Genomic DNA, 18,962 nt, shown 5'->3' on the forward strand with positions numbered 1-18,962 from the left:
ATTTTTTCTTTGACATTTATTGAGTACCTACAGTTTATAAGGGGCTATGAGAAAGAGGTTATAGCTAAAGCTTTTATTAAGTGTTTACTATGTGCCAGGTACTGTGCAAAACAATGAGAGAATATAAATACAAGAAAAAAGAAAGTCCCTTTACTCAAGTTATTGTAAAGCAGAATGGAGAGGAGGTGGAATTGGGGTGTGGGAGGGGAGAACTACCTGTGTGGAGGTGAGTCAGAAGAAAAGTGAGTATGGCTGACCCAGGGCATGTCCTCCAGTAAGAAGTTCCTGGGAAAAATTCATCAATCTGAGAAGAGGTCACGTGGGTGAAGTCATCTCCAGGTTGAGGAGCCTGCTGTGGAGAGGGGATGTGAAAATGTCCAGAGTTAGGAGGGGAGCTGAGAGAGAAGTGGGATAAGTATGAAGAAAAATGAGATGCATTCTTCATCAGAGTAACAATATGTCAGGGGACATAAGAAATGAATATATTAAAATATACTATAATACTTAAAACTATTTCTATTGTAATGATTGACACCAAAAATAAAGGAATTTCAGTACATAAGATGTCATTTTTTCCCCCACTGATTTCCTTAAGTTTACTCCTTTCATATAAACATAATGTATTCCATCTTCTTCAGGTTCTGCTTTTTTTTTTCAGTTTGCATTATTTCTACAAATTCTCTCCCAACTTCTTTACATTTCTCAAACTTTTGCATCTTGTCTGAATTTTGGAATTCTCTAACATTAATGGGCTACAATTTAACCTTTTACCTCTTGTTGAGGTAAAAGATTAAGATTACTTCCAGTTTCTTGCTGTTATAAATAATGATGCTATAAAACTATTGGAATGGATAGGTTTTTTGTTCAGTTTTGATAACATTCTTAGCATATATGCTAGACAATGGAATTACCAAATCACGGGTCATTACTTCTTTTAAACCTTTAGTGCAATCACATTACTCTCCAAAAAAGATTCTATTCCTTTGCAATTTCACTGGTAATGAATGAATACACCTGTTTGTCCACAAGTCATGCAGTTCAGTTAGATCAGGCCTCTTCATATAGATGGAAGGGGAAATGCAGATAGAGACTTCTTAAACATTGATGAATATCTCAGTGTAGCACTTATTCCAAAGGAATTCTTCAGACCCTCTGCTTAATTTTGTCTGATTACCTGAGATTGGTATATTTACAAATGTTTCCAGTTCTTGGTGTCTACTTTGGTTAAAATCTCACAGCCCTCTAATATAGTTGGACCATTTGGTCACTTGGAAAGAGCCTAAGTGTGTTGCTTGAGATTTAGCTACCTGGTAGGATGGCTTCACTTTCCCAAAGGCTCTATCCTTGTCTACTCTTTTGTCTCTATACTCTGTCACTTGGTGACCTCATCAGCTCCCATGGATTTGGTTTTCATCTCTATGGTAATGACTTCCAGATTTGTATGTCCAGCCCTAGTCTTTCTGCTGAGCTCCATTAATACATCTCCAGTTGCTTATTGAATATTTCAAGCTAGTCATCTTAAACTCAACATGTCCAAAAATTGAGTCCATTATCTTCCCCCCCCAAACCCCTTCATAATGTTCCTATTTCTGTCAATGGCGTCATCACTACCTTTGATGCTGCTCATCTCATCCCCATATATCCAACCAATCGTCAAACCTTGTTTTTTCTTCTACAGTCTGTCTCATCAAATTCACTTGCACGTTAAGGTATCACCCTAGTGATGTCATCGGTCCTCTTTGAGAACAAAGGACAAACACAACAGTAATGACAACATCATCATCATCATCATCAAATTAAATTGTAAAACTTTTAACACAGTGCCAGGCACACAATAGACACTTAATAATTCATTTTCCTTTTCTCCTTTCCCCCGTCATCCATCCTCTTCATTCTACTCATGCTCCTAACCTAGTTTAGGTCTGGGTAACTCTCACTTGAACTATTTTAGTAGTCTCTTAATTGTTCTCCCTGTCTTAAGTCTCCCCCTGCTCCAATCCATCCTTCACTCATCTACCAAAGTGATTTTTCCTGAGGTGGAAGTCTGACCATATCACTCCTCTGTGTAATAAATTCTGATGGCTTTCCATTATCTTTAGGATCAACCATTAAATCTTCTGTCCAGATTTTAAATCCCTTCACAGCCAGGTCCCATCCTATCTTTTCAACTTTATTACATATTACATCTTTTAGCACCATCCAATCTTTTCTGCCTTCCTTGTTGTTATTCACACATGATAAGCAGCCTCCCCTTTCTGGGCCTTTGCACTGTTTCCCATCCTTGGAATGAACTTTCTCCTCACTTCTACCCCTTAGAATACCTTGTTTCCTTCAAAACTTTTCAAGTAACTCCTTCTACATAAAACCTTTCCTGCCCTCTCCAGACTTCAATGTCCTCTTCCTCATTTATCTTGTATTTTTTGGTAAATATTCTACATGTACTTAGATATGCAAATATTATCTCCCTATTAGAATGCAAGTTCCCTGAGGCAGGAACGGTTTGGTTTTTGCCTTTGTATTAAGCAGAGCCCTAGAGCTGTGCCTGGCACATAGTAGATGTCTAAAAAGTCGCTTCTTGACTGACTTTCCCACACCATGACAAGGAAGGAGACTCAATGATGGCAGTGAAATGGAGCATTCACATATTGTGCATGTGATCCTGATTGGTATACCAGCAAGCTAAAGTCATGCTAGTGCTGGGGAAACTCATTGTATTTTGAGACCGGGTTCCTTCCATACTCACCCTAACCAAAAGATGGCAGCAGGGAGGCTTCTTCTGAGCTGTTTGCCAGAGAATGCCAAGGAATTTGGCTGGCCTGACTGCATAGGATTTTTAGAATTGTAGGGGAGTGAGGTGGAGAGGGAAAATAAACATTTACATAGCAGCTACATTGTGCCAGGTACTGTGCCATGTTCCTTCCTTCCTTCCTTCCTTCCTTCCTTCCTTCCTTCCTTCCTTCCTTCCTTCCTTCCTTCCTTCCTTCCTTCCTTCCTTCCTTCTTTCCTTCCTTCCTTCCTTCCTCCCTTCCTCCCTCCCCTCTCTTCCTCCTTCCCTCCCTCCTTCCTTCCTGTCTTTTTTCTTTCTTTTGAAAATATTATCCAATACTCACTTCAGCAGCACATATACTAAAATTGAAACAATACAGAGATTAGCATGGCCCCTGCGTAAGGATGACACACAAATTCATGAAGCGTTCCGTATTTTTCTTTTTTTTCCCCTCCTCTCGTCTTATGGAATACCGTTGCCATATTTGATTTAGCTGACAGTATTTGTACTTCTGTAACTTGTTCCTATCATAGAAAACTACATTGTAAGGGAAAATTCAATCTTTTGTCAAATTGGCGTTATGATTTGGGGTCAATCAAAAGTTATGGGGTTTTGTTAAAAAATTGTCTAATTTGATCTTTACAACAAGGGTGTTCTTATTATCACCTCCATTTTACAGTTTAGGAAACTGAGGCAAATAGAGATTAAGTGACTTGCCCAGGATCACACAGATAGTAAATTCCTGAGGCTAGATTTGAACTCACATGTTCCAGACTCCAGGATCTACTGTGCCACCAGCTTCCCACAAAGGCTATTTGGGATCATATAGTTCAATTCCTTCATTTTATTAGGGGAGGGAAGTGTAAGGAGTTGAAGTGACTTGCCCATGATTGCACAGTTTGTCAGAGCTGGCCTTTAACATGGGGCCTCTGCCTTTACATTCCTCTCTCTTTCTGCTAAACTAGCCTCCTTTATCTTGTCTGATCCATCCCAGAGCACAGATTCCCTTCTACAATAAGGTGCTAGAGTTTCCACTGAACACCTCCAGGGATGGAGAACTTACTCTTAGCTTTTAAACGGTCCTTGTAGAGAGAAAGTTTTTCCTCTCTACAAGATGAAGCCTTCCCCCCTGTATATTTCCATCCTAGTTCTTCCCCCTGTAGTCCTGTGAAATACTCTTAATTCTTCTTCTGTGTGATGACCATAGGATAATTGGAAACATCAATTGTGCTTTGCCCTCTCTGAAAAGATGTGGGTGGACAAGATGGCCCCTGAGGTCCCTTCCAAGACAAGATCTCTGGGCATAGGATGTTGTAGCCCTGTGAAGTCTCCTTATCAGGCTCAGCATCCTCCCCTTGTAGAATGAACCTACTGGGTAAGGCTCTAGAAATGGCAAAAAAACCGAAAAACAAACCCTTAGAGATTTTTTATGGCTTTACATTTTATAAAGTTGCTTTATGTGAATTCACCTAAACTTAAAGGCTCAAGAAATCTTCATACCCTTATTATGTTTTGGAAGCTCCAGAGGATCTAAAGCTAGGAGGGACTTTAGAAATCATCTTAGACATTCTTAATGCTTTTTTCTTTTTTTAAAAAATAAGTTTTATTGATATATTATTTAATTTTAATTTTTTAAAATTAATTTGTTTAACTTTTAACATTCATTTTCACAAAATTTTGGGTTCCAAATTTTCTTCCCATTTGTCCCCTCCCCCCACCCCAAAACACCGAGCATTCTAATTGCCCCTATCACCAATCTGCCCTCTCTTCTATCATCCCTCCCTTCCCTTGTCCCCATCTTCTCTTTTGTCCTGTAAGGCCTGATAACTTTCTATACCCCTTTCCCTGTATTTCTTAGTTCCTAGTAGCAAGAACAGTACTCGACAGTTGTTCCTAAAACTTTGAGTTCCAACTTCTCTTCATCCTTCCCTCCCCACCCATTCCCTTTGGAAGGCAAGCAATTCAATATAGGCCATATCTGTGTAGTTTTGCAAATGACTTCCATAATAGTCATGTTGTATAAGACTAAGTATATTTCCCTCCATCCTATCCTGCCCCCTATTGCTTCTATTCTCTCTTTTGATCCTGTCCCTCCCCAAGAGTGTTGACTTCAAATTGCTCCATCCTCCCATTGCGCTCTCTTCCATTATCCCCCCCACCCTGCTTATCCCCTTCTCCCCCACTTTCCTGTATTGTAAGATAGGTTTTCATACCAAAATGAGTGTGCATTTTACTCCTTCCTTTAGTCGAATGTGATGAGAGTAAACTTCATGTTTTTCTCTCACCTCCCTTCTTTTTCCCTCCACTAAAAAATCTTTTGCTTGCCTCTTTTATGAGAGATAATTTGCCCCATTCCATTTCTCCCTTTCTCCTCCCTATATATTTCTCTCTCACTGCTTAATTTCATTTTTTTAAGACAGATACTGAAAAGTTTCAAGAGTTACAAATATTTTCTTTCCATGTAGGAATGTAAACAGTTCAGCTTTAATAAGTCCCTTATGCTTTCTCTTTGCTGTTTACCTTTTCATACTTCTCTTCATTCTTGTGTTTGAAAGTCAAATTTTCTTTTCAGCTCTGGTCTTTTCATCAAGAATGCTTGAAAGTCCCCAATTTCATTGAAAGACCATTTTTTCCCCTGAAGTATTATACTCAGTTTTTCTGGGTAGGTGATTCTTGGTTTTAGTCCTAGTTCCTTTGACTTCTGGAATATCCTATTCCATGCCCTTCGATACCTTAATGTAGAAGCTGCTAGATCTTGTGTTATCCTGATTGTATTTCCACAATACTTGAATTGTTTCTTTCTAGCTGCTTGCAATATTTTCTCCTTGACCAGGGAACTCTGGAATTTGGCCACCATGTTCCTAGGAGTTTCTCTTTTTGGATCTCTTTCAGGCGGTGATCTGTGGATTCCCTGAATACTTATTTTGCCCTCTGGTTCTAGAATATCAGGGCAGTTTTCCTTGATAATTTCATGAAAGGTAATGTCTAGGCTCTTTTTTTGATCGTGGCTTTCAGGTAGGCCCATAATTTTTAAATTGTCTCTCCTGGATCTATTTTCCTGGTCAGTTGTTTTTCCAATGAGACATTTCACATTATCTTCCATTTTTTCATTCTTTTGGTTTTGTTTTGTGATTTCTTGGTTTCTCATAAAGTCATTAGCCTCCATCTGTTCCATTCTAATTTTGAAAGAACTATTTTCTTCAGTGAGCTTTTGAATCTCCTTTTCCATTTGGTTAATTCTGCTTTTTAAAGCATTCTTCTCCTCATTGGCTTTTTGGACCTCTTTTGCCAATTGAGTTAGCCTATTTTTAAAGGTGTTATTTTCTTCAGCATTTTTTTGGGTCTCCTTTAGCAAGGTGTTGACCTGCTTTTCATGTTTTTCTTTCATCTCTCTCATTTGTTTTCCCAGTTTTTCCTCCACCTCTCTTACTTGATTTTCAAAATCTTTTTTAAGCTCTTCCATGGCCTGAGCTCATGGTATATTTATTTTGGATGTGTGGGATACAGAAGCCTTTACTTCTGTGTCTTTGCCTGATGGTAAGCATTGTTCTTCCTCATCAGAAAGGAAGGGAGGAATTATCTGTTCACCAAGAAAGTAACCTTCTATAGTCCTATTTTTTCCCCCTTTTCTGGGCATTTTTCCAGCCAGTGACTTGACTTCTGAGTTTTCTTTCCACCCCAACCATGCCTCCAGATCTGCCCAGCTAGTGCTCGGGATCTGAGATTCAAATGCTGCTTCCCAGCCTCAGGGCTTTCAGGGGCAGGGGCAGGGCTGCTATTCAGTGTGAGATTAAGTTCAGGTGCTCAGGTAGGGGCAGGGCCACCGCACAGGGCTCAGTTCCCTCAGGGGGTTTATGCTGAGACCTTTAACAATGGATCCGAGCTCCTGCCTGCTTGGGGAACCCCTGTCTGCTGCCACCCCTGCTGCTGCCTCCTGGGGGGCCTGAGTTATGGGGACACCCCACTCCCCTCTCGACCAGCCAAAGAGACCCTCTCACCGACCCTTGCCACCTGTGGGTGGAGGGACCTGCGTGGCTGCTGCAGATTCTGTCCCTGAAGCCTGCTCAGATCCGCTCCTCTTGGTGCCGCGCAGCCAAGGCAGGGCTGGGCTCTGCTCCGGGTCCAGTGGGCGATGGACCTTTCATGTCAGGTTTTCAGGCCTCTCTGGGACAGAAATCTCATCTGCTCCATTGTTCTGTGGCTTCTGCTGCTCCAGAATTTGTTGGGAGTTCTTCTTTACAGATATTTTATGGGCTGTGGGTTCGGAGCTAGCATATATGTGTCTTTCTACTCCGCTGTCTTGGCTCCTCCCCCCGATGTATTATTTTACATTACCGTAGTTTTCTCTAGCATCCTGATCCCCTCATTCCCCAAGAACTATCTCATATAATAAATACTATTTTTATGATTTAAGAAAGAAAAAGAGGAAAAATAAACATAGTTAATCAATACATCAAAAAAGTCTGAAGATATGTGTAATCTGCAATACTTATCTGCTTCCTACTTCTGCAAAGGTACAATGGGAGTGTCTTCTTATCTTTTTTTTTTCAAGTCATGCTTATTCTTTGTAATTTTGCAACATTCACTGTTTTGGTAATAGATAAAATATTTTATTAGTATAATTTTATTTTTTAAATAAGTTTTTGTTGATATATTTAATTTCTGGTATCATGATAGTTATACCAAATATTCTTTTCCTTCTCTTCCACAAGCACTATTCCCTAAAACAACTAGTACGTGAACACACACATATTTATACACACATGCATGTTTTAGTGAGGGGACCCGTCAAACACAGTTTATGACTTCATTGAAAAAGTCTAAAAATATGTGTGATATGAAACCCCTGTGTGCCTCCCATCTCTGTGCAGTGGTAGCTTGGGGATGTCTTCTCATATCTCTTAATTCTAGTCATTCTTGATCTTTATAATTTTGTTCATCCACTTTTGATTTTTGGTGTGTGGTTCCTGTTTACATTGTTGTAGTTACTGAGTATATTATTCCCTTGGTTCTACTTACTTCACTCTGCATCAGTTCATATAGATCCTTCCATACTTTTCTATATTAATCACATGCATCATTTCTTATAGCACAGTAACATCCATTACATTCATGTACCATGATTTCTTTATGCATTTGCTAATTGGTAGGCATCTACTTTGTTTCCAGTTCTTTTACTATCAGACAAAAGTGCCACTATAAATATTTTAATACTGATGGGGGACTTTCTTCTTATTGAAGGATTCCTTGACTTATAAACCCAGCAATAGAATCTCTGGTTCAAAGGGTATGGAAGTTTTAGTCACTTTATTTGCATAGCTCCAAATTGCTTTCCAAAATGATTCTATTTTATGAAGACTCCATCTCCATAGCTGTGAGAGGTATATGATCATCTTCTCTTCCATTTTAAAAAATAGCGTGATCTTTAGTATTAAGGTTGCACATCCACTTAAAATATATTGTATAATATGGTATAAGGTATTGATCTAAGCTGAGCAGGTAGGTGGTGAAATTCTAACCTCAGACACTTCCTAGCTGTGTGACCCTGGGCAAGTCACTTAACTCTGTTTGCCTCCATTTCCTCATCTATAAAATGATCTGGAGAAGGACATGGCAAACCACTCCAGTATCTTTGCCAAGAAAACTCCAGGTGGGGTCATGAAGGGTCAGATACAGCTGAAATGCCTGAACAGCAATTACAGTTGGACTAAGCTTAATTTTTCCATTCTATTTTCTAGGTTTTCCAGTAGTTTTTAAATAAAATCAAAAAGATTTTTCCTCCTAGGTAATTTATATTCTCCACTTTATCAAAGATGGGGTTCTTGTGTTCTGTTCTTTCTGATTTTCCCCTGTCTAGTCTGTCCCATTGACCTAGCTCTATATTATTTTACTGGTGCCAGATGGTTTTGATATTTATCTTTTTGCTTCTTTATCACATAGTTTGAGGTCTGGAGGTATTATTTTCCCTTCATCTCTATCTCTTTTCATCATTTCCGTTGATATTATAGATCTTTTGTTTTTCCAAATGAATTTTGTCATTTTATCAAATTCTGTAAAGTATCCTCTTGGCAATTTGATTGGTACAGCATTAAAAGTATGAATTAATTTCAGAAATATTACTATTTTTATTTTATTGACATGGTCCAGCCATGAACACTGACTATTCCTTCAGCTATTTAAGTTGTTCTTTATTTCTTTAAGGAGCACTTTGTAATGGGCTCTAAGTAAACCTTTTGTGTGCTTTGGTTGGTTGATCCCCAAATACTTTATGCATTTTGTAGTTACTTGGACTGGACTTTCCCTGTCTTGGGTTTTGTTATTATTACATAGAAATGCTGTTGATTTTTGAGTGTTTAATTTGTGACCTGCAACTTTGCTGAAGCTATTAACTGTCTCAATTAGTGTCTTCATTGATTCCAAGTATGCCATTGTGTCATCAGCAACTAGAGATAGTTTTATGTCTCCTTTACCTATCTTTAAGTCTTTAATTTCTTCCTCTTGTCTTATTGCTGTTGCTAGTATATCCAGAACTCTATCAAATAATACCAGGGAGAGTGAGAATCCTTTCTTTACTCCCATGTTTATTAGAAAATGTTCTAGTCTATCCCCATTGGATATGATGCTTGCTTTTAGTTTTAGCTAAATGTTTTTTATGACATTAAACAAAGGTCCTTCTATGCCTATGCTTTGTGGGGGCTTTAGCATAGAGTTTATTTTTTTTTTGTCAAAGGATTTTTCTGCATTTATTGAGATGGTCATGTGGTTTTTAATATGATTATGTTAATTGTTTTCCTAATGGTGAACTATCCTTGCATCCCTGGTATAAATAAATCCCACTTGATCTGTACTTTTCTTGCTGTATTTTATATTTCCCTGGCTTAGGTATTAGGATTCTATTTGTCTCATAAAATGATTCTGAAGCTTTATTTCTCATTTTTGAGAATAATTTGTGAAATATGGTTGCTAACTGTTCTTTGAAAGTTTGATAGAACTCTCTTGTGAATCCATCAGGACAAGGACATTTTTCTTTTTGTAGTTCCTTTTGTAGTTCCTATTACCTTTTCTGAGACTGGGTTATTTAAGCTCTCTATCTGATCTTGTAGTTTGGATATTCTATATTTTTGAAGGCATTCCTTATTTCTTTTGCATCCTTAATTTTATTAGCATATAATTGTACATAATATGTTCTGATTATTCTTTTTATTTCTTCTTATTTTGTTGTGATTTCATCCCACTCATTTGCTATTTTATTAGTTTGATTTTCTGCTCTCTTCTTTTTAATCAGATTAGCTAAAAGGTTATCAACTTTATTAGTCTTTTGAAGGAACCAGCTCTTAATTTTATTTACTATTTCTGTGTTTTTTGTTTCTGATTTATCTATTTCCCCTCTAATTTTTACTATTTCCTCTTTTGTGCTTATTTTAGGATTATTTATTGGCTCCTAATTTTTTAAAATGCTGATTTAATTCATTAATCTTTTTTTCCTATTTTGTTGATGAATGCTTTTAAAGGATAATAACAGAGGTGCCTTCTCATATCCCTTTTTTAGGATCAAACTTTGTCATTGACATGTAACCGGGACTGGAATATCCACAGAGGTATCAGGAGATGCAAACACTCTGCTTGGAGAGTCTGAGACTCCTGCTTCTTGGAGAGTCCTGAAGTTGTGGATAGTCTGAGAAAGGCTGCACGGCATCAGTAACCATTCTGTAACTGTCTCTGCTCACTAACCAGATGAGGATGAGGATTCTTGTCAGTGGGCTGCATAAATGAAACTGTAGGTTTCTCAAAAAGGCTTGCATCAGCCTCACCCTGGGCTCTTTGTTTGCCTTCTTGACAGGTCTTTTGGACTCTTAACTGACAGAGTCCAGTAAGAGAAAACTTGAAGGAGCAAGGCCTTGGACCCTCTCCACTGAGGACATTTGACAGCTGGATAATGTTGTGCAAGTCACTTAACCTGTCTACTTTAGCTTCCTCATCTGTAAAATGGGAATGATAATAACACTTACCTCCCTGGGATGATCAAATGGATAATACTTGTAAAATCCTTTGGAAAATATATAAAAGCTAGCTAACATCATCATCATCATCATCATCATCATCATCATCACCACCACCATCATCACCATCACCATCATCACCATCATCATCATCATCATCATCACCACCATCATCACCATCATCACCATCACCATCATCATCATCACCACCATCATCACCATCATCACCATCACCATCATCATCATCACCACCATCATCACCATCATCATCACCACCACCACCATCATCATCACCATCACCATCATCATCATCACCACCATCATCACCATCATCATCATCATTCCGAATTGATGCTGCATTTGGATATGAAGGTAGAGTGATGGATATTAAGTAGAAATGAGTTTGGAGTATGCTCCTGAGGTGTGGGGAGGACATATTTGTACTTTGGTTGTTGCTGTAGCATTGAAATAAATGTCACTTTGTGAAAGCTAACTAATGCTAAGTGCTTAAAACTTGGGCTCTGTTCACTGGCACCTAAAGGTGAGGGAAACACAGCTAGCGGGTTCAAGCCAACGGTAGCGGAGCAGAGATGCTCAAATATCTCAGGCTACCCTCAAACCCGAGGGGCAGACATAAGCCTGCCTAGCTCAGGGTATATGTGCTATATACAGATTTCAGTTTTAATTGTTTTGTGTTGCTCTTTTCGTTTACATTATTATAGTCATGCATATTATTTTTCTGGTTCTATTTCTTTTACTTTGCATTAGTTCACATAAATCTCCACATCCTTTTCTGCTTTAAAAATGGTTTCTTATAGCATAGTAATATTCCATTGTTTTCATGTGTCATATGCAAGTTAGCCATTGATACCTGCTTTGTTTCCAATCCTTTGCTAGGTAGGATAGTGTATAACCAGATTTGGGATCAGGAAGACCTGAGTTTGGATTGTGCCTATTTGTGTGATCCTAGACAAGTTACTTAATCTCTAAGGCTTAATTTTCTCATCCCTAAAATGGGGAAAAGAGTGGCACTTACATCACAGGGTTGTGAGAATCAAATGAGAATACATATATATATGTTATATATTTATACAAATATATAAAAATGTGTAAATCTTAAATATTAACTATTATTCTAATTATAAAAATGCTGCTATATTTTGGTGTCTGTGGGACATTTTTCTTTTTATCGTTAACCTCATTGAGGTGTATGTCCACTCTTTGTATAATTCCTAACTACCTTTCAGAATGGTTACATTAATGCACAGTTCTACCAACAGTTTATTAGGACGTCTCTCTTTCTATCAGCACTTCAACTTTGACTGTTCCCATATTTTGCCTTTTTTTCCAATTTATTGGACAGGAGATGATACCTCAGTGTTGTTTTGATTCACATTTTTCCTTACTATTGGTAAATTGGAACATTCTTTCATAGGGTTGTTAACAATTTGCAATTCTTCTTTTACTCACTGGATTATGTAGCCTCTGATCTCTTATCTTTTGGGAAGGGACCCATTTCTTTTAAAAGATGTTTTAGTCATTTTTTTGTAGTTTTATGTCCCTGTTTCTTCCCTGCCTTCCTCCATCCCCTCTATTCTAGCCATGGAAACTTTCCTTAAGCAAAGAAAAGCAGCTAAATATGACAAATTATTCCAGCAAAAGCATTTGACAGTGAATGCAAAATTCCAGCAGTGTATGCAGAATTCTATATCTAGAATCTACCACCTTTTCACCCAGAGAAGGGGAGTATATTTCGTCATCAGCTTTCCAGAATCCAAATTGGTCATTGCATTTAATCTGCATTTTAGCATGTTCATTTGCATTAATTTAGTCATGTATATTTTTATATTCATTTTGTCTCCACTGCATTACTTAAATGAGTCATCCAGATTTTCTCTGAATTCTTCATATTCACGATTTCCTTTCCTGTAATAATATTCCATTGCATTTACATATGCATTATGTATTGTTCAACCATCCTCCAATGGATGGGTACCCACTTTGCTTTTGATTTTCTGCTACTACAAAAAGTGCTATTGTGAATATTATACTAATACATGCTTGTTGATGTATAGGACCTTTCCCTTTGTCTTATGTCACTGTGGAATATATGTGAATATGAACAGTTCAGTGACTTTTCTCACATAATTCCAAAGTGATTTTCAGAATGATTGAATCAATTTACAGCCCCAACAGTGTATGTATCATTGTGCCTGTCTTCCTGCAGCCCCTCCAGCATTAATGATTTCTGTCGCTGATTATCTTTGCCAATCTGATATGCTATAGCTATGAGATGAAACCTTAGAATTATTTTGATCTGCATTTCTTTCATCATTAGTCACTTGAAGCTTTTTTATATGTTTGTTGACAGTTCCTTTCATTTTCTAAACTCTATTGGAAACAATGTTTTTAAGGTTAGTAGAGGCTTATCTTGACAGATTCTGTTTGATAATGCCAAACCTCTTCTCATCTCTTTCCACCAATGGTATTACTACCCCCAACAACTACAACAGATAATTTAACATCCTGCTTCGCTTAAGAGACTGAGATCATCTTCTGAGAATGCTTTTATTTCCCTTCCTTTATTCCTCAAATCTGAATATCATTATCTCTTCTTTTTTTCAGTGGAGGAAGAAGAAATATCCACCCTTCTCATTAAATCTAATGCCTGTAATGGGGGCCATCTTCAGCTGTGTTGTCTTACCACTGGACCCAGATGGCTCCAGAGGAGAAAGTGAGGCTAGTGACCTTGCACAGCTCTGCCTCACTTAAATCCAATTCGCTTGCACGTCATGGCATCACCTTCCTGATGTCATGGTCCTGTTCAAGAATGAAGGACAAATAACAATCCCTCTAATAATAATGGCTGGTATTTATATAGCACTTTATTGTTTGAAAAGTAGTTTACAAATATCATCTCATTTGATCTTTATAACAACTCTAGGAGGTAGGTATTATTGTTATCCCTATTTTATAGTTGAGGTTAAGTGTCTTGCCTAGGGCTACACAGCTAATAAATGATTGATGTCAGATTTGAACTCAAGTCTATCTTGACTCCATGCCTAGTGCTCTATCCACTGAACCACCTAGCTGTCGCCTGCTATCCATGGTCTTGATCTTTTCCTCTCCCACTTCTTCCTGGAATTTGCTAAAGGATTCTTCTCCTTCTTCTCCTCCTCCTCCTTCTCCTTCTTCTTCTCCTCCTTCTTCTCCTTTTCCTTCTTCTTCTCCTTGTTCTCCTCCTCATCCTTCTTCTCCTTGTTCTTCTCCTTATTCTCCTCCTCTTCCTCTTTCTTCTCCTTCTTCTCCTCCTTCTCCTCCTTCTCCTTCTTCTTCTTCTTCTTCTTCTTCTTCTTCTTCTACTTCTCTTTTTTCTTCTTCTCCTTGTTGTTGTTCTTCTCCTCCTCCTTCTTCTCCTTTTCCTTCTTCTCCTTGTTCTTCTCCTCCTCCTCCTTCTTTTCCTTGTTCTCCTTATTCTTCTTCTCCTTGTTCTCCTCCTTGTTCTTCTTCTTCTTCTTCTTCTTCTCCTTCTTTTTTTTCTTCTTCTTCTCCTCCTCCTCCTCCTCCTCCTCCTTTCTCTGTCTCACAATGCATTTTCAGTCTATTCTTCATCATTGGTTCTTTCCCAATTGTCTGTAAATAAGCTTTGTTCTCCTCAGTTTTATATTGCCTTCACTGACTTCTTTGAACCCATTCAACTCACCTCTTTTTTTGCCTTTCTTCTGCTAAACTTCTGCAAAAGTCATCTATAACTAGAAATCAGATTAAAGGCAATGACTAATCATGGTTTCAGGGGACTGATGGTGGAACTCACTTCCCTCAGGAGAGAGGTGGTAGACTATGATGTGATCACTGTAACATGATTTTTCTTAATTTGTTTTCTTTCTTTCTAGGCAGAATTCTGAGGGGGTGGTGATAGTGTTTGGGAAGTGCCTGTAGCGTGAAAAACAAAAAGCATCAGTAAAATATTAAAAAGAATTATGTACAGCCAATGACTCTGATTGCTTGTCACACTTTCAACCTTTGCAAATGAGCTTCACTCCAACCATTCTACTGAAACGACCCTCTCAAAAGTCATTCATGTCATCATCAAATACACTAACCTTTTTCTTGTCCTTAGTCTCCTTACTCCTTTATGGTTTTTCACCCATCAGAGTGCATCCTCTTTATTTCCTTGGGTTCTTCTCCTTGTTCTTCTCCTCCCCAGTGACCAGAGGAATGCCTCCCCTACTAAATCCCCTCAGTGTAGGTGGCTGCCTCCATTCTGTCTTTTACTCTTTTCTCCTCTCTCTGTACTCTCTGCCTTAGAGATCTTATAACCTTCCGCAGTTCAACTATCCACATCTGTACAGATGACTTTCAGATCTCGATCTCTGGTGCTCACCTTTCTTCTGAGCTCTAGATCCCCATCTCCCACTACCTTCAGCTGCCCTTATGTGGCCTGTGCTTGAGCCAGAATGATGTATGATTCTGGTCCTGATGTATGATCCGTGGATCCACTATCTCCTTGCTTTTCCACATACTGTACTCTATGCCAAGAATGTCCTCCCTTCACTCCCTTTGACTGCCGAATTCCCATTTGATCCTGGAGGTGATAGGCATCTATTAGAGTTTAGTGAGTATGGGGATAATATACAGTCCCAGGCAGATTGAAAGACAAATCACAGATTTAGAGCTGGAAGAAAACTCAAGATCATATAATTTAACTTGCATATTTTTTTCTGATGAGGAAAATGGAAACTAAGGAAGTTAAGTGATTTGCGCAAGATCATACAAATAGAAAGTCACTTGCAGGATTTGAACCTGGGCCCCCTCCTTCAGAGTTAGTTCAGAGTTAGATGCTGAGTTCTTTTGCTTGCATTTCTATTGTAATTAAAATGCGGATAGTAAAGTTTGTACTAGCCATCTACTGGGGTCTGTTGACTTAAGAAGCATCACAAAAGTATTAATCAGTCAACGCTGAAAGTAATGGGCCCTTTCATCTGACCTGTTTAAGGGAAGACTTTGAGGCTTAACTGGAAATACCCAAGGTAGTGCGAGGCAGGGCCAACTAGAGTAGGGTACTGGGGCAGCCTGTTTTGGAGTTGGGATGGATAGTTCCAAAGCAAGCTTGGGAAGGGGCAGGGAATAGATGTAATCCCAAATGCTCTTTGTTGCTGGGAGCCTGGGGCTCCCTGGCCCAGTGAGAGGTTTCTCCTGGGACTTGGTGCATGGACATATGAAGTGCCCCTGTCTGAGGCTCCTGGGTTCCTGCTTTAGGGGACCTCCCTCAGCTCTGGGTTCTGAGAGCTTCTGGGAAGGGATGATCAGGTGTGTCTGATGAGCTTCCCAGTCCTGAAGACACACATAAGGAGACTCCAATCATCTAGGAAACTGGAAATTTTTTTAAAAATATTTATTTTAAAATTTTGATTTCTAAATACTCTCCCTTCTTCCAACCACTCCCTACCCATTGAGAAAGCGAACAATATATACATGTGAAGTCATGAAAAAATTTCCATATTGGTTATATTGCCAAAAAAAGCAAGAAAAATAAAGAAAATTTGAAGCATATGCTTCCATCCACACTCAGATTCTCTCTCTGGAGGTGGTAACATTTTTCATCATGAGTTGAAACTGGACGTTTCTAGCTCAGAATAGAAAACTCCGAAGAAGAAGCAGGAGGAGCTGCGGGGAGGAGGCAGAGCACGGCTAGGGATGACAGAAAAAGACTAAATGGCAAAAGTCCGGAGTTTTCCCAAACTGCTCCATCACTTCATAGGTTATGGTGTGGAAAAATGATCTGTCCCAGCTCTGTTTCCACTTCACTGGACTTTTGTGTCTCCTCAGTGATGGGTTCCTCACCCAGAGGTGACTCTGCACCTTCGACCCTCTCCTCTTATTGATGGATGCCTGGCTGGGCTGGGTGGGTGCTCACTGCATCTGCTCTAACTCTTCTCCTGAATTCTTTTGACTCTCTAGACTTTTCCACCTCCTCACCAGCAGCCTTGTCCCTGGGGGTCCTTCCTCCTCTTCTCCCCCTCCTTCATTTTTCCAGATCCCTTTTTATATGTTGGTCCTCACTCTCTTTAGAATGTCTGCTCCTTGAGGGTAGGGACTGTCTTTTTTTTGAATCCCTATTCCTCCTGTTTAACATAGTGTGTGGCACATAGTAAATGCTTAATGAAGGTGTGCCATCTCTCTCTCTCTCTCTGAATCTCTCTCTCCCCCTCCTCTCTCTCTCATCTCTCTCTCTGTCTCTCTCCTGTCTCTTTCCCCTCTTTCTCTCTGCTCTCTCTCCTCTCTCTTTCTTCTCTCCTTCCTCTCTTCTCATGCTTGTCTCTCTCCATCTATCATCTATCATCTCTATCTCTCTCCCTATCACTCTCTCTGCCTCCCATCTGTTGTTCTGTTTGTCTCTATCCTTCTGTCTGTTTAAATCTATCTAACTATCCATCTAATCTCTCTCAATCTGTCTGTCTATCACTCTATCTCTCTGATGGTCTATTTATATCTGTCCTTCTATCTGTATCTATCTATCTATCTATCCATCCAACCATCCATCTATCTATCTATCTGTCTATCTATCTATCTACCTATCTATCATCTTTCTATCCTATATGAATGTAAGTTATTTTGATTGGGATCCTCTAATACAAGCCCTGTCTGAAGTCTCTACTATAGCCTTGATAAGTGGCCACCCAGCTTGAATGCTTCTGGCATTGGGGAGCTTATTGTCCACTAGAACATCCCATTCTACTATTGGCCAGCTCTTACCAGTAGAAAATTCTAGATGTGGTAGTAAAATAGAATCTTAGATCTAAGAGTCTGAGGACCTGAGTTCAAATCCCAGTTAGATCTGCCACTCTCTGACTGTGTTCCTCATCTATAAAATGAGGAGGTTTGATTGCTTGACCTGTGAAGTCCCTTTGAGCTTGAACTATAAGTTCTTTCTTATACTGAGTCAAAATTTGCCATCTCATAGCTTCAGTTCCTTGGTCCTAACTCTTACTAGCTGTGTGGTCTCTGCTATGGGAAAGCTTCTACTATGTAGATAGCAAGGAGCCCTACCTAGGTGCAGCATGGACAAGGAGCTGGAAGTATGAGTTCCTGAGACTCTGGGCCAAGGAGGCAGCAATCGGTGTTGTCATAGATCTTTGTTGGTGCTCAGTCGTTTTCAGTTGTGTCCAACTCTCTGTGATCCCATTTGGGATTTCCTTGGCAAAAAGAATGGAGTGTTTTACCATTTCCTTCTCCAGCTCATTTGACAGATGAGAAACCTGAGGCAAACAGGGTTAAGTGACTTGCCCAGGGTCACACAGCTAGTAAGTGTCTGAGGCTGGATTTGAACTCAGAAAGATGAGTCTTCCTGGCTCCTGGCCAGTCGCTCTATGCACTATGGCATCCCCTTGCTGCCCCAATAGATCTCTGAGCAGCCTTCAATGATCTTCATACCCCAGAGCTCCCCTCACAATTGGCCAGGGAACAGCAGTATCTACCTCTACAGAAGCTAGTGGATAGACAGTCTAAGCCAGAAAGATCTGAATTCTAGTCCTGTTTCTAACAGAAACTGGCTGTGTGACTCTGGGGTAATTCACTTAACCTTTCAATGCCCCAGGCAGATCTCTAATACCACAAATTGCAGAGAAGGTGCCAAAGCGACTGGTAAAGCAACTCCTTCATATGGGAGTTCCTGTCTCCTGTGGATATTATTGTGGATAAATAAATGATAGTCCTCATCTGCCAGCAGCTCCAGGGAATGAACATTCCCTTGAGAAAAGGGAAATGGTAAACTGAGTGGGAAATTCAGAGTTCTAGAGATGGCGGCCATGGAGGACTTCTTTTTATATTGCATCTTTTAAATTCCTCCTTCATACAGTAAATATGCTTTAGACTACACAACAAGTGTTTTCTTTTTGGGTCGTGGAGTGTTGGAAAGGATGAGATAGGTAGATAGATAGACAGACAGATAGATGGACAGAAAGACAGACAGAAAAACAGAAAGGTAGAAAGATAAACAGACACATATAGATAGGTAGATAGAAGAATACATCGACAGATAGGTAGATATATGTGTGTTCGTCCTTTGTTGCCAAAGAAGACCATGCCATCAGAGAAGTAATGACATGACTTGCACTTGACTTTGTTTTCAAGTGAGGGAGGGCTGTGCAGGTCACCAGCCTCACTTCTCCTCTAGTGCCATCTGAATCCAGTGA

General features: G+C 39.3%; 1 non-coding gene across 1 annotated transcript; it reads left to right on the forward strand.

Annotated features, from left to right (window-relative positions):
• Positions 1 to 3,102: 3,102 nt before the first annotated feature.
• Positions 3,103 to 3,206, forward strand: LOC140509309 (U6 spliceosomal RNA). The gene has a single exon (XR_011968641.1). It is a non-coding gene; the product is annotated as a U6 spliceosomal RNA (small nuclear RNA).
• The last annotated feature ends 15,756 nt before the right edge of the window (positions 3,207 to 18,962 follow it).

This window comes from Notamacropus eugenii, chromosome 5, assembly GCF_028372415.1.
Source record: "Notamacropus eugenii isolate mMacEug1 chromosome 5, mMacEug1.pri_v2, whole genome shotgun sequence".
Taxonomy (NCBI): Eukaryota; Metazoa; Chordata; class Mammalia; order Diprotodontia; family Macropodidae; genus Notamacropus; species Notamacropus eugenii.